General features: G+C 44.9%; 1 protein-coding gene across 3 annotated transcripts in view; it reads left to right on the forward strand.

Annotated features, from left to right (window-relative positions):
* Positions 1-1,053: 1,053 nt before the first annotated feature.
* The window catches only part of SERPINI1 (serpin peptidase inhibitor, clade I (neuroserpin), member 1), a 77,742-nt gene continuing 73,662 nt past the window's right edge, over positions 1,054-5,133 (forward strand). For 2 of the 3 annotated variants that reach the window (XM_006774182.2, XM_015570759.1), the window contains exon 1: positions 1,054-1,470. The gene's annotated coding sequence lies outside the window, so the exon portion shown is untranslated. The remainder of the gene's footprint in view (positions 1,471-5,133) is intronic. The other variant, XM_015570758.1, reaches the window with a different exon arrangement.

A 5,133-nucleotide genomic window follows, 5' to 3' on the forward strand; every position in this document is an offset into this window, starting at 1 on the left:
CAGAGCCCTACGCGCATTTCCCTTCCTCCTCTCCTCCCTATCCTGCTGCTACAGCGGGGAAAAACAGCAGCCTCGCCCCCCCCCTCCCCAAGCCACACCTGACGAGGACCCCACCCCAGGTACATCCGCCCCCTCCCTTCTCCGGGGGCACCAGAGGCCAACCTCGCCCTTCCCCTCCGCCCCCACCAAGAGGAGACTTCCTGGAGGCGTCAGAGCCCCAGCGGGGTGAGCGGCGTTTACACACCGCTTTACGCCACTCGCGTAGGGTAGCCTCGCTTACGCCCATAGGGCCCCGTTCCCAGCCCCGTCCGCTCCGCCTGCCAGAACCAAGCCCGAGTGCCCCCGCCACGGCCCTGGTGTGACCCCAAACCTCTTAGGCTCTGCGCAGGGCTACAGGAACGGAGACGGAACAGCCGCACCTTACCGGCCACTGAGGCACTGACTTCACTTCCCACCTTCGAACCCTCTTCAACTCCCGGATCAATTCACTCCGGCGACGCCGGAAGGACCCGAGAGGAACCAGGCGTTGTCCGGAATCCTGCCCAGCCGGAGTCGCGCAAGGGCCTATGGGGACTCGTAGTTCCGCTTGCCGGCGGCGTCGGCACTTTATGCACCTGCAAGACTACACTTCCCGGCAGGCCGTGCGGTGGAGCCTAAGACGATGGGTGGGGACACTTCTAGCCAATGGGAGGAGAGTTCCCTGCCTTTGCGGGAGTTGGTGAATTGAACTGAGAGGGTGCACGGAAAGAGGAGGAAGGGAGGGGTCAGCTCTCACCTGCGCCAATCAGGGTGCCGGGTCGGCCCGCGGCTACTCACCCATTGTGGGGGCGGGCTAGCGGAGCTCAGGAAGGAAGGGAAGTGGGTGGGTGGGCAGAGTTCAAAGTAGGGAACGTGGAGCTACTGAACTGTGGACACGGGCGGAATGGACACATGTGGGGAGTCGCCGGGGTGGAGGGACGGTACAGTGTGGGGACGGTCCCTGGCCCCAGGAGCAGCTTGCACGGAAGCGGCCGAGCCCCAGACATATCGGGCGGCCAGACCTGCGAGTCGGGGAGAGAGGTTGAGCCTGGACTCCTCGCGGAGGTGCCCGGGCGGAGCGGGGCGGGGGTGGAGGGGGGTTAGCCCGGGTGTGAAGCTACGGAGAGACAGGAGAGAGGTCCCCAGGGAGAGGGACGCAGCCGAATAATCGCCGAAGTGCAGGGATCGGGAGGTCCCGGACAGCATCTTCCCGCCGCCTCCAGCCGGGGCAGCTGCGGAACAGCAGGGGGAGGAGCCACGGCCGCCGAATTCGCCAACTAGAGGCGGGGAAGGCGGAGCTTGTGTCCCCGTAGCAGCCGAAGGCGCAGCCTGGACTTAGTTTTCCCGGAGAGAGGAGAGCAGGAACGCGAGAGGAGCGGAGCGAGCGGAGCGGAGCGCAGTCCTCTGAGCATCAGCTCCCGCATCCCGCCAGGGCTTGCAGGTGTGTGGGAGGTAAGCCTCGGCATGTCTTCTGGCGCCTGCACCTTGCCCGGGAGAAAGCTTCTTCCCGTAGGAATTATATCAAGGCACGGCTACAAAAGAGTCTGTCTGACTCAGATTAGGAGAACTGGTGCAAACCCTTTTAGGTGAAATGTACATTTTTCGACTTTGGCGAGGGGATGGGAAGCAAAAGGTGGCTTGACTCTGGGTATAAAGGGCGTGGCTAATGTTTTTTGTTTGAGTTGTGCCATGAAAACTGTTCAGGGAGATTGCAAGATTGAGGGAAGGATATCCTGTTCATTGAGAACAAGGTGAATGTTAGTTATCTAGATAGGTGCGTAGCTGGTAAAAAAAAAAAAAGAAAAAGAAAAAGAAAAATTGTCACCGATACAGAATTACTTCCAAACTCTCATTGGGAAAATAACTTTGCATTCTTCAATATCTACCCTTTACATTGTCTTATCAGATTGTCATGCCACCGACCTGTTTTGCCGGGTGGTGGTACTGCAGGTTCCTAGGATTGAAAGAGATTTGTATGAAAGAAGCAAATGCAGGCAGGAATAATCACGATGACTAAACCTATCAGAAGAACTTTTGCCAGCAATAGTGTAGAAATATGTTTTAGTAGATGGATACTTAGCTTTCCGTCCAGCAGCTTTAGACTATTGGAACAAAGACCGGGACTCAGCCTACAGTAGCAACATATGATGTACTTCATTGCTGCTCCTAATTCTGTCATATGTACATAACCGGTAATATTTGTACATTACAAAAAACAAACAAAAATAAATTAAAAAGTACAAGGGAAGCTGTAAAAGGATCTTTTCTGCTTAAACGGCATGTGCTAATTGATTACCCTTCATATGTGTTATGATGGGATCACAATTGAAACACTTGTACTAGTATCATAAAATAAGTTTATTCTTGGTGTTAAACCATATATGATGTAATGTAATTAAATACCTATGGTTGAAGATATGTTTTAATAGTAGATGAAGATGAGAGATGTATCTACCTGTGTGTTACTATGACAATATTGCAGCCTTTCCTTTTTAGAAAAGTATGTAAAAAGCTATTTGCCTAGTTCTTTTCCTTTTTGTTAGAGGTTCCCCAGATCACATAGCTTTTAATCATAGTAGCATATTGCAGCACATTTTGCTCTGAAATGTTTTCTTTGTGACAGTTATATATTTCAGAGTTTTCCTGAATATTTTAATCTGGGTTTTTGTTTTGTTTTTTGGTTGTTGTTTTTTTTTTTTTGAACTCCTGATTACCTTCTATTTTCTTTTTTTTTATGCTTTCTTGATTTTATTTACAAGTTTTGGATTCTATTTTTCTGTAAGGCACACAAAATTCCTTTTTGAAAAGAAATGGCTGGAAGGAATTCTATTCAAAGCTTAAAGTTCATTCCTACCAATGTGCTACCATGGTAAACCTAAGTGACATATTGCCGTATTTACTGCTCCCCTCCAGTACCCGCTTCCACACTCTCACACACCAGGGAAATGTAGAGGCTGACAGGTCTTGGAAAACCAGCTGCCTTCAGATTGTCCCCAGGCAGATCAGGTAGGTATCAGAAGCAGCTGAGGGTTCAAAAGAAAAAGCAACAGTAGCCACTAAACTTAGCAGCCATGCGAAGGGTCCAATTTAATCTTTGCTACATCATGGGAGAGTCTATTAATCCACATAGCTGATATGACCCTGTGAAAATGATTTTAGGTGCCTGGGAGGTGGGGGGAGAGGGGAATGGATGCTAGGGTGTAGTGGGGCTTGGAAAATATTGTTTGCCCTTGTTATTTGTGATTATGTGGATTGTCCTGAGTCAGTCGTAGATTGTCTCTCAGACTCTGCTAGTGATTCATTCTGTTAAACACTTGCTGTCAATGGTTTATTTTCCTCGTGTAATAATAATAATCGATAACAATACTGGCAATGAAGTTCTTTCAGAGCCTTTATTAAAGATATTTTTGGAAGAGTTTGGTTGGAGATCAGTTAATAACCAAGTAAATGGGAAAGGAAATAAATATCAAACTGTTGAAATTCAGATGTACTTTGAATCACAACTATGCATATGCCTTCTACTTTGAGCTATAATGAAGAATAGCATATCATTAGGAAGGAATGAGTTTGTGATATTAAAGCACCAGATTTTTCACCTGTTTCCAAGATGAATTCTTTTTATTATGTCAATGAATGAGATTGGGTTCCTATATCACTTAGGAGAAAGAAGATCATGTTTTTATAAGGGAGGATATCATTAGCAATATATGGTACTTGGGTAGTATATCTTGAACTCTTGACATATTTTAAATTGATGTTCATATTAAATCTCAGATAATCTGAAGACATTGATTGTATGTTACTGGTGTTGAGAAGGTTTAGTACAAGGCAGTTCAGAATGTATGTAAAGCACTACCTAGGTTAAAAGCATATTACTGTATTTATTCTGTTCTTGATTTTTATTATTTGTGTATGGCTATCAGTGAATATATGATATGATGCGAAAGAAAAACAACGGAGTGCAGAATGTCTCTCTTGAATGGAAGATGCTCTGGAGATTAATGTTCTTTAGCCAGAGTTGGTTACAAAATATATTTCGGACTATTTTTTAATTTAAAATTATAACTAAGCCTATTGAGTAGCATGGGTTTCTCTTTCTAGCAGGAGGATTCACTGATGACTTAAAGGTTCAAGATCAAATGATTTTGGTGCAGTGGAGTAGGTAGGGTTAGGGGCTTTACCAAGTGGGAATAGATATGAAGAAAACTGAGAAATATACCCTTAGCAAGAACAAAGAGATTTGATTTTTTTTTTAAATTAAATGCCTATAAGTGATTCCATGGCCTCCTACCCAATCATTAATCTTCAGAGGCCTATATCCATAGTGGGATACAGTACTTTCCTACATTGCCATTTTAACTGGAGTCAGACTGACATTAATTCATTAGATTTTTAATAATAATGGGTTATTAAAGGAAAGCAGAAAGATCATGCATGTATAGTCACTTCTAAGTGAAACTTATTATTATTTGGATATAATATTAAAAAGCATCAGGATTAATTATTGTGCAAAGATAACAATATGTCATTCTGTTTTCAATCTTACCTCCTGTTTTCAGAATTTAGTTTTGAAAGTTTGGTGAGTGTGTTTTAAGTAACTATATTATTAGCTCCTGTAGAATACACACTTTTTAAAAGAATAGATTTTTATTGACTTCAGAGAAGAAGGAAGAGGGATAATCTTACCTCCTGTTTTCAGAATTTAGTTTTTAAAGTTTGGTGAGTGTGTTTTAAGTAACTATTTTATTAGCTCCTGTAGAATACACACTTTTTTTAAAAAATAGATTTTTATTGACTTCAGAGAGAAAGGGAGAGGGGGAGATAGAAACCTTCAGTCCACAGGCCCACACTCTATCCACTGAGCCAAACCGGCTAGGGCTGGACTATACACTTTTTTCTATCTTTTGCTGGTTCTGAGTGCTGCATATCATGCTTAGCATAAAGAAATAGCCCCTACCCTTGGCTGGTGTAGCTCACTTGGTTGGGGCATTGTCCACTGCACTGGAGGGTCACAGGATACATACCCAGGTTGCAGATTCAGTCCCCTGTCGGAGCACTTATGGGAGGCAATAGATCGATGTTTCTCTCTCTCATTCTCCCGTTCTCTCTCTCTCT

This window comes from Myotis davidii, unplaced genomic scaffold, assembly GCF_000327345.1.
Source record: "Myotis davidii unplaced genomic scaffold, ASM32734v1 scaffold1307, whole genome shotgun sequence".
In the NCBI taxonomy this organism is placed as follows: Eukaryota; Metazoa; Chordata; class Mammalia; order Chiroptera; family Vespertilionidae; genus Myotis; species Myotis davidii.